We start from the raw sequence: 19,454 nt of genomic DNA, 5'->3' as shown, positions 1-19,454 counted from the left end.
ATTGCGACATGTAGCGCAAAACAAGCTCGTTGATCGTGAGAGTATTAAATAATATCCGAAAGCGATTAAAATGTTAGAGAAAAAAGCTTAACGATTGCATACTATTTTATACTATAATAAAGTCCTAAATAAGTAAAGAATAAACAAGCTATTGTGTAATAGTTGGTTGACATAATGTTGTAACTTGTCGATTTTTATAATCCGAGAGCGAAAGTAGAACCCCTGTCGGTATGAAAATTTTTCATAAAATTTATGTCTTCATAAAATTTTTGTCGTTCCCAATACTATGGTTTACCAACAGAAGGTTTTCGACAACACTTTACATTATACTATATGGCATTCAAATCAGTGAAAAATATTTAATTTTTTTTATAGCACTTGATGAAATCACTTTTATAGTGAAAAATTGTGTGTACACCGTGACTGTTGTCAGTTTATTCTAATAAATAACAAATATATTATATTTAAAAAAGTTGAGGATGTATGGAAAAAAAGTTATTATGAAATAACATTTCAGTAAATTCTATATTTTAGAACTTCAAAACTTATCTTATTGATGTTCAATGAAAGTATATTTTGTTAATTTCATAAATAATATAATTTAAATATTGAAACCACAATAAAAACATGAAAGATTAAACGGACAAATTTCTCTTATTCACTGTTCAAAGTATTCTTATCTTTTCGTTGAAACATTAGTCATAAATATATTTACGTGACTAAATAATATTGAAGAAAAAACAGCTGTTATACTGTTGGATTGGATCATGTACACCATGTATTGCCAAGAATCACTTTTATCAAGTAAGTCCATGACTTCATATGTTCTAAAAAAAGCTTTCATCAAAGATCTGCTTTGCGGTAGCTCGCGACAGAAGTAAACAACAATGTCGGCCTTAACATAACGAATGGTATATAAGATCGGCTGAACGCTTCTAAATCATTACACCTTGAAGCAAGTTAAGCACAAGTAGAACAAAATTACATAAATTAAAAAATCAAAACAAGTTAAATTATATTAATTAATTATTAACAAATTAACATTGCGAGAAAGCGTAATTGATTACAAAGTGGAAAACATGGATCCAAACGCTGAATTGGAAGAAACTACGGAGGAAAGCTCAACTAGCCAACCAGGTAATAATTCGTAAACTATAGTATCAATATTCTAAAATTTAAATAATAAAAATAATTACTCTACTGCGCAGAGCAATCTAATACTGACATGCCAAAGGCCTTACCACTCGTATTACAAACAATTCCTCAAGGATCTGGTTTCACGCACAAAGGTGAAATGGTCAGCAAACAACCTAACCCATTCCCAATCAAGCCTCCATAACGTGTAATTAAAACGGTGTTATAATAAATCGTATATATTAAGGAGTGGAACACAAATATCGGTAAATACGAAATGAAGAATATAGATATATGCTATGTAATTATGATGTATGTGTATTTCTATAATTAATCAGTGACACTCACTAAAAATAAATAAATTTTTTAATAAAAAAAAATAAAAGTAAAACAATAAAAACGTGTGTGTAGTTCGAATATTAACATACGTATCTTCAAGAGAGTGTGTCTATATCTTTTATAAGTTAAAATGTTGTTTTCTAAATATTTTTTTTACAGATTGCTCTCATTCCCAAGCATCTCATTTGGAATCAGGGTATACGCTATTACCGTGAGAAATATTTCTGACAAACGGCAATTAATGCAAGTGATTTCTCCTTATAAAATAACTTTAATTGTACTAAGAATGAAGTGCTTAGTTTTATCGAGAATAATAGCGAATATAATAGCTTTGCTGTCTGTTGGCGCCACCTGCTGTCAATTTCCTATTTTCATCAGGTGACACTAGATAATTTCATGAAAATATTTTACATATAATTTAATGTTATGGAATTTAGCTTTAATATAAAAATAAGGGCTTGACATTATGTTTTTAAATGATTTCGGCAAGTGACCTCCGCGACCGAGAGCTGAGAAGTCAATTTTTTTGAAATTGATGTCCGTATGTCTGTATGTATGTGTGGATGTATGTGTGTGTGTGTGGATGTATGTGACCCTCTTATAACTTTTAAACGGCTCAACCGATTTGAATAAACTAAACGGCATTCCAAAGGGTTTCATTGCACTTGAATTTCGTGTGAGTTTGGACCCAATCGGACCAGTAGATTTTGAGAAATCTTAAAAATAAAAATTTTGAAAAATCGAATTTCTTCCAAACGACTTGACCGATCGACACCAAAAACTAATCAGTTCTAAACCTTGAAAAATCAGAGAAATGGCGAATCGAAGACAGCTAATATAGCATAGTACTAGTTTTTTGGTACCTTTTAATATGTGGCCGTTGCGCTACCCACATTTCCGCCGGATCTCGCTCCTACTTATTTACTTTATTTATAATATTTATTGTGCGAACCTCAATATGCTATGTATGCATACATATACGTGGAAAACGGAAAATTAATTGCATTATCCATTATACAAATAATAAAAATTAAAACTTTTTCACAATGCTTATTGGTCAAGGAGAATTTATGATGCGCAACTTTATTGTCATATAAAATAAATATTTGAAAACCGACTTCCATTTGTTCACTGATGCATTTATGTGGCAGGTAATTGCAAACAGAAATTGTATATAACGGAAAAAACGGTACACCAAAACAATGCAAAACATCCGTTGCCATCAGTATATGCATTGAATAACAAAGAGGTTTTATTATTTATTATCCACATCCGTTTCACAAATTTTCGTTGGAAACGTGGTTAAATTTGTTTACGGCTTTAGCGCTTTAACGTTTTTCTGCTGCTTTAATAAGCAAATATTTAATATCACGACTATGACAAAATATAAAATTTTATATAAGCTTAACATTTTTTTTGTGTTGGTTTTTAACAGCGTGTAACAGTCCGCTCAAAAGACACTTACATATGCATGTACATATAAGTGACAACTTAATTTAGTAAGCTGTATTAATTCACACGCCACGACACAAGTGGTTTTCTTATAAAGTTATTAGAATTTGCTGCTTTAATAAGCAAATATTTAATATCACGACTATGACAAAATATAAAATTTTATATAAGCTTAAAATTTTTTTTGTGTTGGTTTTTAACAGCGTGTAACAGTCCGCTCAAAAGACACTTACATATGCATGTACATATAAGTGACAACTTAATTTAGTAAGCTGTATTAATTCACACGCCACGACACAAGTGGTTTTCTTATAAAGTTATTAGAATTTGCTAAGCTTAGCAACTACCTAGTATATATTTGCCTTAATTACATTAATCCACAGTCTAGCCAAACAACTGTTCGACTCAAGTGTAATCACACGCAATTCTATTAGTATAAAAATTATATTGTACATAATAAATTATGCAAAATATCATACGTACAATTAATTCAATTCTAGAGTTTGAAGATAAATGTATATTTTGCTAGAGGGATAGCTGTCAAACCAGCATCGAATCAATGTTTCACATTCATGGTCATTCATATCCGAAATTCGTTTTATAATTACTAAGTACTGCCATAAGTTCTGTTACAAATTCAGGCTGTTATAAAAATTAAACTATAATTAAATTTTTAATAAAGTTACTTTTATTTCATTAAGCATATATTAAGTGACCGATATGCAAAATTTTGTTCCGAATAGTAACTTTTGCTTTCACACCGTCAAACGATTCGACCATTGTTCAATAGCAGGCTCAGTTTCTGTTGGTATTGATGACGCTGATCGAACAAAAGATTTTTTGAGACTCTCCATATTTCTGTGGGGTATGCGACGGGTCATATTTTTTCAACTCTAACCACAAACTATAGTTTAATGGATTTAAAGATCTGAGAAATCCTGTCTCCCAATCATCTATATCTATGAAGCGAGGAATATTGCTTTTAAGCCATTGCTGGGTGGTTTTTGCCTTGTGTGCTGGAGCTAAATTTTGCTGGAAGATCCAATGCTCTCCCACGAAAGAGTATTGCTTAACCGCTTTATTACGCCTTTTAAAACATTTTGCTGGTTCTCCTTTTCGCCACTTGTAACTCCTTTTTAACAGAAGTGAAAAAATATAATGTCTCCCAACCAAATCATTGCAGCAGCAAGATGGTGACCACGTTGAACTCTTAAATACAATTTCTTGCCTCTTTAAAAGTTTTTGCGCAGATTTTGTTGTTTTACTTATTACAAACTTCTTCAACAGTGAAATTTTTTTATCTGTAGAAAAGACACATTCATGGCCGTTATCCGTGTGCCACTGAAGAAACCGCTTGCATCTGTTAAGCTTAATTTACTTCAAGCTCGTTGTCAGAAGATGACCAGCTGACCGGCGGAAGCCTTTCATGAAGAGATCATTTCGAAAAAGTCCCGGATTTGATCTGGTTGATATATCCATTTCTCTTGACATTATTTGCGGTATTGTAAGGAGATTTTAGCGAATAACAGCACTTTTACTGCGAATTTGTCTCCTCTTTAAGCATTGTAAACTTTATAACAAAATTTATGACATGACTAAGTATCTTCATAAATCTAAAGAAGAAGCGAAGTTACTGCTAAGTACGAAATGGTTTACGCAGAATGGTGCCAGACACCATACACTGCTTCAACCATCCTTCTATTCGAATATTATTTGAACAAAAGCCAAATAGTAGACATTTCATTGATTGTTCTGTGTTATATTTTGAAATAAAGTTTTCTTTCTCTTAAATATATATTTTATTATAGAATTGGTTTGGTTCACCTTTACTAATACCACTACCACTGAACTTGAAAGAAATTTCTACTGAACTGAGTTATAAATTTACTTACGAAGAATTCCATATCTCTTTAGAAACTGTAGTTATTAAACGGTTGGTTAACTATACAAGCTCCATCTAAGCCTAAGAAGGTTTGCTATCAGCAATAAATTTACATATATCCGACAAACATATTTCCGTTTCCGATAATAAAAGTGATACAAAAATTAAAATATTACATATATTTATTATATATTATATATGAATATTTTACACTATTTAAATTAAAAAAACTTTGAATTACCTACCAATGTTCAGTTTTACCGGATCGCCCCACCGGCTTACCGCAAGCCATTTTCTACTTCCACTTACTCCAGTTTAATTTTTACTATTTTGTTACTCGCATTCCACACACTCATACAGACACAAATATTTGCATTTTTATGCATTTATTCAACCGAGCGTAATAAAATTTCGCTGCATTGAATAAAAATTGTAATTTATTAATTATGAGGACAGGTAAAGTAGAAGAGACGATAGCAAAAGCAAGAATACATGTGTGTGTACATGTGTGCGGGAAACGGAAATGTCTGCGTGTCAGCAGCGCGCCACATTGGTGATAGTGTGTCGGAAGTCACAACCTTCTACTTCATGTGACGCCATAATTTAAATTCGTGCATAATTTTACCGATTAAAGTTAAATGGAAGTTAAAAGTAAAATAAAAAATATTTTGTATCAGATGGGTTCGGGCTTCTTAAGGATCACTGTACTTCAAAGGTAGTGATTTACGAGAAATCTAAATTAGTTGAAATAAAAAGTGTTGTCTTCGAATAATTGTATATATAATAAACGATTTGGGATTAAAATGAAAAAAAAGTGTGGGGTGAAAGTTTAGTAGTAGGATTATTTGTACCAAAAAATATTTCCTATAACTACTTTATAATACTGACTCTTAAAATATATTACATATTTAAATATTTACTATTTAGTATGAAAAGTTTTAGTTTCACCCGAACATGGTTAAGCCGAGCCCAATCTAGAATACGACTCAAACTATCGGGTTTTATACAAGAGTATCCAAAAACGAGCAGATTTCATCGATTTATCAATTTATTATTGTGTATAAGATATTAAATTACAGTACTTTTCATAATCATCTGTCAAAAGATATGTATGTTAAAAAGTGGATAAATACAGAGTACGCCAGTGTTTAAGTAAACATTGAATAACTTTGACATTTTCAACCTGTTGATATTACAATTTCAATATATTCAAGAGTGGTAGGACCAAGATTGCAACATATAACGTCATAAGCAAAAGGGCGCGAGGAAGCGACATAGAAACCCCGTAAATTTGCATGTAAATTGAAAACGAAAAATTATACACTCTTGTAAACTCGCTAAATAATAATACTTTTTAATGCAGAAATTTCAGTAAAACGATTGAAAGACTACAACGAAAATCAAATTTAAATAATAATTTTAACCGACATGATGGGATGGTGATGTTTTAAGCAAAAATATTTTCTACTATATACAAATATACCAAATATATAATATATATATTATTAATCAAAAAGTTTTGGTTTATTTATGAGGAACTACAATTAAAAAAATAATAAGAGTTAACTTCGGCTGCACCGAAGCTATAATACCTTTCACAGGTTCATGTTTTATAACTTAAAATGGTATTAAAAGATCTTTATTCTGATTTTGATCGGACAGTTGTATGGCAGCTGTATGCTATAGCAATCCGATCTAAGCAATTTCTTTGGATAGTGTAGCGATTCTTAGAATAATATGGTAATCTATGTCAAATTTCCTTGTCAAATAAAAAATGTTTCCATACATAGACTTGAGTTGGGCATTCAGTTTGTATGGCAGCTATAGTCATCAGATATCAGCGGTTACGATAAATGAGCAGCTTCATGGTAAGGAAATGATCTGTGCAAAATTTCAGACCGATATCTCAAAAACTCAGAGACTAGTTCGAGTACGTTTGGCGAGTTTTACTATGGAAAAAAATCTTACAACGTATTTGCTTAAAATTTAGTGTTTCCAATGTAATCGCGACTATTAAATCGTTAAAAATGTTGGAACGGTGCTTTGGGAGTCTATTTTATCACTAATGCAAGTATTGGGGTGGCAAAATCACTTAGTGGAGGTCGTGAAGTCATCGAATCTCTGTAAATTCGATAACATCGAGAAAGTTAAAGAAACTGTGCGTGAATATCATCGTGCTAGCATCTAAAAAAAACAGAGGATCTCAACATCTTTTAGTTAATGTTTTCGGTATCAAACGTATCAATAATAGACTCGTACAAATACACCTCAACAGCGAGTAGGGGTAGCGGAAGGCACTGAAAGCCATGCCAGCCGCGGTTTGCAACAAGTGTATAGAAAATTGGATCAATTGTTGGCAAGCTTGTAGTGACTCAGGAGCCTATTTTGAAAGCGATAATAGCTGTTCTTGATTCGCAAGGCGTTACTCTTCAGCGAATCGAACAAACTATACTAGGTGCTCAACCAAATGGGCAGCACTTGTGGTGCAAGAAAAAATCTCTTTTTCGCGTTATTTTTTTCCTATAACTTACTATATATTTCTATAAATCACTATAGTTGATATAAAGTTCTTAGTTTTTAAAAAATACAAGAGAAAGGAAATTTGTGTTTTCATTTATCATGTGTACCATTCAGAGTAGTAAAAGTGATCTAAAATATGCGAAACAAAACTTGATAGAATTTTCTCCGGTATAAATTCAACCCGATAAATTTGTTGTTACTTTTACATGTAATTCTTTTGTCGAGAGAGCAGAAGCGAGCAGAGAAATGGCGAATCGAAGACAGCTAATAAAGATTTGTATTAAAATGTGTAAAAATGTAGTTTATTTTTGTTAGCCCGGGTCAAAGTTTATTTTAGGTTCCGTTAATATATATCTTAATCTATAAGCAAAAAAACAGTTTACGGCTAACAAACGTTTCGGGTTAAATTGGTCTTCGTCTATATATTTTATATAATTTCTTAAAATTACAACTATAATGAATATTTTATTTGGCCTCCAAATTCGAATTTAATTCACATTTTATTTAAATTTTGAAGCACCGAAAACGCAGACACAACCCGTAACAAAATCTTAAAGCAACAACTTATCAGCCAGAGCTTATATGTAGTAAGCTCGTTACACCATCGCTGACACCCTTATCGCACTCATTTTGTTCCATTTACTTTTTTATTCGCGAATAAACTACATTGTTCCCAACTATGTACTCGCGTCTCTGATCGTCTCGTTTTGTTGTAATCTGCGCTTCCATCGATTGATTGTTGAAATCTGCTGCCATTGTTGGCGATGACTGACGATGCTGTCGCTTTGTGTTATTTAAGCTCTTTCTGCTCGTCTCGATTTTATTATTGTTTATTGTTATCGAGTTGTATACATGGCACACCCAGCCATGGCGACATATATAGGGAATATCCGCGTTCTGTTGGCAACATGAATGCTGTGCAGGCTATAAATAAACACATGGTATGTTTATAGAGTCACACTCATGCACATGCACACACAAGGACGCTCATACAATCGAACAGCGCACTCGTATCGTCCTTCCGTCAGCTATTTGACTCACAGCGCTCTTTGCTGCAATATTCTCTTTAGTCGGTTATTTACTTTATTTTTTTATTGAAATGAAAACGCTACTCATCTTAATGCCACTGTCAATGCTGCCGACCGCCCCACGACTGTTTGCATTGCTACCTCCACCAAGGCCCACATGCGCACAGCTACCGTAACGCAAATTTTGCCGTTGCAATACTTTCCACAGCAGCGCAAATTCATTTCATTAAATTTTCAACAAACCTGCGCTGGCATTGCGGTTGTCGCGGCGGCAGTATTCTGCGGCTGCGGCAGTTGCATTATTGATTTGTTTTTAATAAATTTAATTGGAGCGAAAGCAGAGGCGGCACAAACAGCTATTTTCGAACAGGTTGACGAGTTGTCAGGGGCTAATGCGGCGTTAGAGCTTTTTTCCGAGCACATTTGCTCCGTACTTTGACGTTTGTTAGCTTATGGTAAATGAGGGCGTTTGCTGTGCAGCATCGCATGTAAATTAAATTGAAAACTTAAATAACAAGAGACAGGAATGGGTGGACTAAACATCATGTAAAGTTATGCTAAGTGGTTAATGAAATAAAGCTACTAATGCAGTGTCAGAAGATTTCAGATATTAATTGTTTTAAAGAAGCACTATATTGAAACCAGACTACCCCAACTTTGGCTACTTACCTTTGGAAATTTATAGCGTTCAGCGCGAAGTGCTTTACATATTTACAAGAACATATTTATACGCTGAACTTATTTTTACCCAGCTGAAAACGTCAAATACGATTGACGCTTTGGAAAGGAATATTCGGTCCCAAATGCTGCAAAAAGTGGTCGAAAATAGAGCCGGAATTTATTCGCGCCAGCTCCGGCGGTCACTTACCCGAAATCATTTCTAAATCATAGTGACAAATCATTATTTTTAAAATAAGGCTAAATTCATAATAGCATTAAATTATAAGCGTTTTATTTTTTCTTGAAAACCACATGTCTAAAAAAACTTCTTGTAGTTAAATTTATTATATTTTATTTTTTCTAACAGATTTATGACTACCTCAAGTGATATATCTATATATTTACGAGGGCTGCTATTTAAATGTGTAATTTAACGGTGGAAACACCAAAAATAGTGATTAAGACGGAGTTATTGTCGACATTTCTGACGACATCAAAAATCATTGAACAGGTTTTTTTGTTTTTGTAAGAGGACAAGAAGCAAAGTCAGAACTATATGGTGAGTAGCCCATCACTGGAAAGACCTACGAGATATTAGATAGCTTCCGAATGGCTGTTGGATGTTATAAATAGTTTGGTTCATGAGATAGTTTTACTATTGTTTGTTATAAGGTTTTATAAAATGGTATAAAAAGAGAAACCAGATCTGGCGTAGCAGTACAGTGCCCGTCTAAGTAATACAGCAAAGTGGTCGCAAACTTCGATGCTTGGATCTGATATAAAACTATTCGTTGCTATAGAAAAGCTTTTATTACATATATCTTTTTCAACTTTATGTTGTTTTTAACAGTTTCGCAAATATTGTGACATAATAATATTTTTTTACAATTTTCCGTTTTATGTTATTCGAATAGTAGTGTAGGTGCATAATTCTGAAAAAGCAAATGACTTTAACGTTATTTATGAATACGCCATATTTGAGAGAATGGCTCCTTTTGGATTACTTAAAGAGTGAAGTGTTGCTTAGCTGTGAACTTTTTGGGGTCGTTTTGAAGTTGTTTGGGTTCTAATATGAAGTTATAACATTTTTTAATTATAATGTGACATGGTTCATCCTAATCCCAGTATTAAAATTTTCTTATAACACAACAAGTGAGCCGAAATGAGTTTTATATATATAATTAGTTGGTCAGCAAATAATGAAAATCAAAAGAAATGTATGTTACATTATATGGTATCATAAATTGCATATTGTCTGAGTTTTTATTTCTAAACAATCCAATCGAAATGTCAAAAGATGCCTGCTAAAACTAAAAGGCTATAGAATAGAAATATGAAATTCAACATGCATATTTAGAGAGCTCTGGTTATTCTGTATTAACGTAAAACACATCAGCAAAGTTATAAAGTTTGTGAGGTTATAATGCATTTAAAAAATTTTCTAAACAATTTAGCGCATTTCAGCATTGAAATAAAACATCCCCTTAATTTCAATACGAAATGTGTTTAAGCTTATTCTGAATTGGTATGTAAATTATGCCGGATTGAAACTTGAACTTAATTTAAGCAAATTTGAATACTAACATCAATAATACTTTTTACTAACTAATATCAATACAGCTTTTTATTCGATCAAGAACTGTCAACTTCGCCTTTTATAGAAGGAAGGGGATAGTCCAGATTCACCTGTAGGCATGCAGACTGAGTTAATAGAATTTGCAAGTACGATTTATATCAATGACTGGACCTTAAAAAGGACAATACCGTGAAAGGGGTATATTAAGTGTGCCACCAAGTTTGTAACACCTCGAAGGAAATGTCGAGTTCGACTGTCTATCTGTATATCATATACGCCAACTAATCTCTTAGTTTTTAAGATCTGCCTGAAAAATACACACGCGCCATTTTCTCCTCAAGATGCGATTAATTTGTTGGAATCGCTGATATCGGTCTTTTATAGCATAAATCTGTCATGAAAACTGAACGATCGGAATCAAGTTCAAGTATGGAAAATTTTTATATTTTTCAATATATCTTCACGAAATTTGGCACGGATTATTGGAACTTTCATACAATCTGCCCGATCAATCAAGTTCTTGTATGCAAACTTATTTATTTTTAGGGGTATTATAGCTTCCTGACAGCTGAAGTTAACAAGTTTTCTTATTTAGCAAGAGAAAGTTATCTTTGATATGTCAAGCATTTGAAAGTTGCGAGTCGAACAAACTATAGCCGGTTAAAAGGACTAGAAGAATTTACGGTGCTTCCTTGCGCTGACATGTCATATATGTATCTCAAAAATTAAATTTTATGAAAATGTTTAAATCCAAACTTTCTTTATATAAATCAATAAATAAATATTTTTGTTTACATATCACAATCAAAGAATTAACTAAGAGCTAAATTTGTCCAAAAATTTAAGGAAAGCAGTTATATAACTTTAAAAGGACATATGCGCAGTCTCTTGTATCGAATTCAACTCGCTAACTTTGTTGTTTGTTTTACAAAATGTTTTTTTGTCAAGAGAGCAGCGCCCAATTATAGTGAGCGGAAAAAGGGAGAATCGAGAACCGGATATTTCAAATATAACTGAAATGGTTTTAATAGTATTTATCAGTTCTATTTAAGTCCTAAAATTATTATTCATTTCTAATATAGCCTGAAGGATATTTCACTTCTTCCATAAATGCAGCAAAGCATCTGATAGCTTATAACCTAGAAATTGTGTATGCACACATTTTTTATATAGTACCTATATTCTTACATATATTGATTTCTACAACTCTACGAAAAGATAAATACCGCACTCACTTCCTTCTGAGCACTTACAATTTCATATGCGTCGGTTTGTGTTTGTGAATGCATGTGTTTGTAGGTAGTAAAAACATTAGTTGACCAACATTGTCACGCTGTGTTTTGCCATTAGTGGCACCTAAGCGCTTAGCGCTTTATTTGTACCGGCAGTTACTTCCGTTGACGCTGGTGGATTTTCAACTTAACACGGCGAGCGCACATACACACACCCGTGCGCGTCTGTGCAGACTTTCACTTGAACGCGGCAAGTACATAAATGCTCAACACGAGATTGCTTACTTTGCGGCGGATGGCCAGTGACAGGTAGAACAAATGAATGTGCTACCTAGCTACCTACAACACACACATATATACACATATGTAGTACACCCTCATACATGTTTAGTGCCGGTGTTTTCTCAGCGAGTCTGGCAATATTGTAATTGTATGTTTGTCCTTCGACATGCTACATGCGCCATTCGTGCCTGCCCATTGACACTATTAACTTGCAAATGTACAAAAATAGCGGATAAAACAAAAACAAAGTTGTGTACCTGAAAGTATGCTACGCTGCTGTACAAGTACGAATGCCGCTGAGCACTTGAATTAATGGAAAAATCCGTCGTTGGGCCATTTCTCACTTTAGCGTTTCCGTTTTATGGCGCGCTCTTCTCGCCAGCAACGCTTTCACCGTTGCAGTATTTTACGACTATGCATACGTATGTGTGTGTACACGTGTTATTTGTATGTAAATAGCAGGCTACGTGATAAAATTGGTAGTTGGTGTGTTTTTGTCCACGTATGAATCTCCACAAATTATTGCGCTCCATATACCATACACAGCAGCATATGCATATGTTTGGAATTTCTGTGTATATGCATGTGTGCGTTAACTTAATGGCCTGGCTACTTCCTTTTGCGTCATATATATATATATATATGTTTTTATGTCCATATATGGTAGTTACAATCATGTTATTTTATGCATTGATTGTTTTCCTTTGGCGTTGAAATGAAGGCTAAAAATTTATGATTTGGCCTCGTGTTTCCTGATTTTCTATTAATTTAATTGAAGTATCAGAAGATTTCTTTTAGTAATTGTACGCCTGGATAAATGGTAGAAATCTCGTTTAATTAACTTATATGTGGTAGTACAGTAAGCTGCACCGAGGCTATAATATCGTGAAAAGTGCATAAAGCATGAAAGTTTATAAAAAATAATTCACCTTGAATTTGACCGATCTATTTGTATATCAGCCATATGCTATTGTGGTCCGATCGGAACAATTAATTTAAAGATTGTGGAGTTGCCATAAGAAATAATTCATGCTGACTTTCGTGAAGATATTTTGGTAAATAAAAAAGTTTTCTATACAAGCACTTGATTCCGATCGGTTAGTGTGTATGGCAGATATATGCTATAATTACCCGATCTGAACATATTCTTCCGGCATTATACCGCTGCTTTGGGTAATAATGCATGCAAAGTTTCGTGAAGATATCTCGTCATATAAAAAGTTTTCCAAACATGGGCTTGATTTTGACCGATCAGTTTGTATGACAGCTATATCTTATAATTGGCCGATATCTGCAGTTCCCCCAAATGCGCTGTTTCTTGTGAGGAGAAGATATATGCAAAATATTTTATCGGTATCTCAAAAACTATAGGGACTATACGCACCCGACTCAACTCTAAGGTTATGACCGCTTTTTCATCAGCGCATTCTCTTCAATGACTCTTTTCCTTTGATCCAAACCATCCCAAATTGGTTAAACGAGTTAACGTGGTCGCACGTAGCACGTCGCACGATATGACAAAAGTTACCTTTTCGAATTGGCAGACCGCCTATCGAAGGTGATGTTTGAGATATCAAGCATCTCAAAAATCCTTATTTTATCCCCTATCATTCCAAAAGAGTTCCTGATGAAGGTGAAAAATATCCTATCTGTTGGGAAAGAGATTACCCACTTTTTCTGGGATCTGCTAGGTGGGATTTCCATCGAATTGGAATGCATGGCAGAAAAAATGTATCGAGCTAGAAGGAGACTAAGTGGAAAAATAAAACTCCATTTCTTCAAAATTTTACTTTTTGTCTAAAAATGTGTCGGAATGACCTATTAGGCAGGCATAACGATACTCTGAGTCTAGGTTCGATTATTCTCGGATCGCGTGCAATAAATTGAGCTTAATATAAGGTTGGAAGATATCTCCCTTCCGCTTTTTTGTCTTTTGAATTTCGCGGCTATGTACAAAGCGCTACAGAGCTCATATCTGGCAACACTATACATAATTTGAAAGGTCTTGACATAACCTACAAAACAACGCTATGCATGATTAGTTTGGATATTGCGTTCAACAGTTATAGACGTGTAAACATGGAGTTCACTAACGCCGAAATTCGCGCTATTTTAAAGTTTTCCTTCGTTAAAGGCAAATCCGCTAGAGAAACGTTCCGTGAGATTAATGGTGTTTTGGGGGACTCTATCACTTCGAACCGCGGAGGAATGGTTTCGACGATTCAGAGCCGGTGAAAACGACACCATGGATAAGCCAGCCGGCGGAAGACCTGTGACGACAAATACCGATCAAATCATGGAATACATCGAGTTAGACCGGCATATGGCATCTCGTGACATCGCCCAGGAGATGGGAGTTAGTCACCAAACCATTTTGAACCATCTGCAGAAGGCTGGATACAAAAAAAAGTTTGATTTTTGGGTGCCGCATAATTTGACGCAAAAAAACCTTCTGGACTGAATCAACGCCTGCGATATGTTGCTGAAACGGAACGAACTCGTCCCATTCTTGAAGCGGATGGTAATTGGCGACGAAAAATGGATCACATACGACAATATCAAGCGAAAACGGTCATGGTCGAAGGCCGGTGAATCGTCCCAAACAGTGGCCAAGCCGGGATTGACGGCCAGGAAGGTTTTGTTGTGTGTTTGGTGGGATTGGAAGGGAATCATCCACTATGAGCTGCTCCCATATGGCCAGACGCTTAATTCTACCATCTACTGCGAACAACTGGACCGCTTGAAGCAGGCGATCGACCAGAAGCGTCTAGAATTGGCCAACAGGAAGGGCGTAGTGTTCCACCAGGACAACGCCAGACCACACACTTCGTTGATGACTCGTCAGAAGCTACGGGAGCTCGGATGGGAGGTTTTATCGCATCCACCATATAGCCCGGACGTAGCGCCAAGTGATTACCACCTGTTCCTGTCCATGGCGAATGCCCTTGGTGGTGTGAAGTTGAACTCAAAAGAGGCTTGTGAAAAGTGGCTGTCCGAATTCTTCGCAAATAAGGAGGGGGGCTTCTACGAGGAAGGTATTATGAAGTTGCCGTCTAGATGGAAACAGATCATCGAACAAAACGGCGCATATTTTAACTAAATCCGATCACTGTAACACTTTTTATAAAGCATTGAATGAAGAGCAAAAAAGCGGAAGGGAGATACCTTCCAACCTTATATTATAATTGACTGGGAATAATAACTGAATTCAATAAAATATAAGCAAATTCCGAACGCATCTCCGAAATAGAAGTGTTTAACTTAAAATTTATCAGCTTTGTAAATATAATCAGAAATTGATTATTTGGGCAATGTCTTAAAATAAAATCATTGTTTTCATAATATTTGTAGTTTTCTCCGAAATTTAACAGGAAAATAATAGCAAATATCTAAGTGTCTCACAATGCTAAAATCATAAATTTCCCTCCATGCCAAACGCATACATAGAAGTGTACTTAAAATTATGTGTGTGTATGTGTTGCTCACAAAACTCATTACTGTCAAGAGTCACGCCCACTTGCTGCGTTTAAGAGATTTCTCCGAAACAATATAATGGAAACTTTCGCCACAGCATTCTGTGTTCCCTTATAATTAGCCTGTCTTCATCAGGAATTTGCTTCTGTAAATACACAAGTGTAAGTGTGTATGTCTACCTCCGCTGGAGTTTGCCAACGTTATTTGCCGTTCTTAAATTCACTGTACTTAAGAATGTCTCGCGCTGTTGCTGACGTTTTATACAAACGACGGTTAATTATGGTGTCCTGTCTGGCTGGCGACGAACGTAATGACTATGAAAGCTCCAGCATTGTGGATTTCAGAAATCATTTCCTCGCTTGCATTTATGTACTTACGCACTTATATACAAGAATTTACAGATATTTAATATTTACATAGTGTTGTACAATACTTACAATTGGGTATGTGTGTGTATGTCTTCAATATATCCTCACACTTGCTTCCAGAGCGTACTCAATATAAGTATATACAATATATTTTAAAATTAAGTTATTTTCTTTAAAAAAATTTTTGTTTGTTCTTATGTACAATCGTATTGGATGGTTCTTAAAAAAAAAATTGTAAATCGGTATACAAACTTACATAATTTATATATTTATATTTACATAAGAACAATTTATATATGTTGAATATTGGATTAAAAACAAGAAAAAAATCTTCACGGGTTAAAATTTTCTTAGAAGAACTTAATTTTTATTTTCCAGTTTGTATGCTAGCTATTAAAAGGTTAAGTTTACGAAAAAGCCGTAAGAGACCATTTTGTAGAGCATTCAATTGCCTAAAAAATCTATGAAACGAAATATGTTTTTGAGTTGTTGGAAGCGATATATGATTTTTTCTAACTGATAATTGGAAAAAATATAAAACCGTTAGGCGGAGGGAAGGTTACAATCAAGAAGTCATTTGGAGAGCCTTTCTAAGACGTGTCAATTAACCAATTTTTCAGAGTACCAAAGAAAACAATTTTTTTTTGGCTCACCCTAGGGCATATATAACTATGTGCGTAGTATGTGTTCGGCGTACATAAGTATCTATTTCAATTTGGCACATACAATTTGCGTCTGATACAAGCAGTGACATTGAAACGTGTAATTCATTTCAAGTTTTAATTACATTGCCCTAGGGTAATTTATCTAAATTATATTCCTAGATGTACATATTTACGGAGTGCATACAAGTATAAGAACTTTGAGACAAATATTTGGGGTCACATATACTGTAAATGTTTAAATTGTTTTATAGATATAATATATATATAATATAATAATTACTTGCGCTTCTCGCAAATTTTGATGGAACAATGAACTGAAAAAAGTATTTATTTATTTTAAATAGACTAAAAATTACCTTTTTCTTATGGACCAGGAAAGAAAGTGTTCAATTTTCTACTTTTGCAATGGGCACACTGTGCCCTCAAAAATAAATTTCTTTGCTTATGTGGCCTTAAGTGCAGATCAATCAGTAGAGATACTATTGTTTTCATTTAGAAAGAGGAGAGAATGATGGATCTGAAATCCTTGGCGATCTCTCAACGATCTTCGGGATGAACGCAATCCTAACCTGCCTCTAATCCCCAGCAATATATATATCCCAATCTAATGCAGTTCACATAGATGAGTACCAGCTAATTGCACAAAAGCCATCCGCCATCCGGCCTAGGGGACTTGAATGTTTAGAATGAATTGACTGCCACGTCAGCTGATGTCATGGGACTAGATCTCTCTAGGGACGTTTCAAAAGCAGGGCTGGAGGCTTCGACGCACATATCCACCGAGTCAAGGGAGAGCAAAGAATTCTCCTCTGGCGCCTCAGGAAGAGCTAGTCTGAGATTATGCAATAACCAAACCAAACTAGGTACGAATATATATGAACCATGCACAAACAGATTATAATATTGGTTACAATGAGCCTAACAATTAATTTTTTATGTAGCAAGTTCTAAAAATATTTAAATACACGTGATTTCAAATTTGTCTCTTATAATAAACAAAGTAAGCTTATCTTAGAATTTACTTTTTATAAAATAAAAAATAAATAAAAGCCAAAAAATAAAAGATAATATCTTGAAGAGATAACTGCAGGTATTCTTGCGCATAAAGAAATCTGCATATAAAGAAGAAAGCTTGTCACATCTTATATGCTGCAAAATATTTTCAACCAGGTATTTTCCCTTCAACTTAATTAAAAAAGTTGGAAAAACAGCAAAACAAGAAGAAACTTTCAAATGTATATTGCCTTTGTAAACAAGGTGGTAAAAAATCGTTAGCAAAATTATAAATGTATGAAATGAAGAGAAAGTTACGTTAGAATAAACAATGACACAATAACTCCAGCCAGACATGTGGGCAAAATAACAAAATACCAAAACAAAAAGCAAAGAAGAAAAACACAAAAACAGAGGGCAAAACAAAAGTTTTGCTGTTGGTTTGAATGCTCAAAAGGAGACAAAAGTTTAAAATAAACTTATGTCATAAAATATCAAGAGATAAAAGTGTGTATATGTAAGCAACTTTGTATAAACACACACAAGCAGTGGCAAATGCATTTAAATCAGAGTTAGCAAAGGAGCAGAATATTGTGCTTAAAATTGAGTTGCGAAGAAATAAAGGCATTGTGGAATTCAACTGACTGTTGGGCACCGAGTTGTTCCGAAAACAATTGGAAGGACATGTATGGACAGCACGTTCCAATATGAGAGCATGTGTGCTGAAATATTGGTTTTAGAAAATTTAGTAATTCCACCAAAAGTTCAAAAGCAAATAATGAAAATTCACTGCAAAAATATTAGGTTACATACGAGTAATTATATATGTATGTATGTAGAGTTATATTAAGGTAGTGCATATTTGAGAAAAAATAATTGAAGTGAGAAAGTTGAGAAACAATGGTACAGCCAAAGATTAATGTTTTTGCAGTTGCTTTGAAAAAATTAACAAAAATTGTTGCTCTTATTCGCAATACAATTTTATTGCAGAGCAAACATGCGGTTTGTCTTTTTCTTAGAAAATTAAATTTATTAAATTTATAATGGGAAAAAATAAAAAGTAAAAGTATTGAAAATGGCTTAAACAGGTTTTTATAAACAAACATTCGACAATACGAGTACCAGCCAAACATATAAATAATAATATTTTACTTTTCCATAAATTGTCTCATTTCCACATATATTCCAAGTCATCAAAGGCATGACACAAATATGAATATGCGAAGCTTTCTTCTTATCGTACCAGCATATATGAAGATGCATACAACACAACTACACATATTGAAAACCTTGAGTAGTCATTGCATTCACAACAGAAGCATACTTCTGTGCGCACGCAAGCAAACCTGAGAAGGACGTTTGCCTCGCACACTTGAGATTCAACAGAATAGCGATCAGTATAAGCTTGAGTCTTTATATACGCACATACATAAGCATATATGTAATATAATTTTATATATATTGCACATATACATATATGTAAGCCCTCTAGTGACCAACTTGAGTAGCTGTGGCTGAGTGATGCGTTGACGAGGGAGCGCTAAGAAACTAAAAACAGCTAACAATATCCATATCAGATTATAAATAAGTGTGTAACAGAGATGGCAATATTCCAAGAGAAAAATTTTAGTTTTACTATTACGCAGAAGTAGCGAATGAAACCTTAAATTTTCCATCCCTCCAATATTTATACTTAGTATACTGAATTTTTAAACAATACTGAACAATTTAAGTTAATATTTATAATATAAAATACATATAGTGAATGCAAAAATATATACTTCAAATAGTTTACTACAGCACTCTTTCACATACACATACAACCTACATAAATTCGTGCTTCCCTTCA

At 34.0% G+C, this 19,454-nt stretch overlaps 1 protein-coding gene and 1 long non-coding RNA gene across 2 annotated transcripts in view; one reads left to right on the top strand and one right to left on the bottom strand.

Moving 5' to 3' along the window:
- The window catches only part of LOC106623710 (uncharacterized), a 159,101-nt gene that overhangs the window by 114,780 nt on the left and 24,867 nt on the right, over window positions 1-19,454 (bottom strand). The gene's annotated exons all lie outside the window — the stretch shown is intronic.
- Window positions 643-1,472, top strand: LOC138857527 (uncharacterized). The gene is made up of 3 exons (XR_011396626.1): window positions 643-804; window positions 866-1,137; window positions 1,209-1,472. It is a non-coding gene; the product is annotated as an uncharacterized lncRNA (long non-coding RNA).

The sequence above is a fragment of the Bactrocera oleae genome, chromosome 5, assembly GCF_042242935.1.
Source record: "Bactrocera oleae isolate idBacOlea1 chromosome 5, idBacOlea1, whole genome shotgun sequence".
Classification (NCBI taxonomy): domain Eukaryota; kingdom Metazoa; phylum Arthropoda; class Insecta; order Diptera; family Tephritidae; genus Bactrocera; species Bactrocera oleae.
This window is presented reverse-complemented; position numbering and strand designations above follow the sequence as displayed.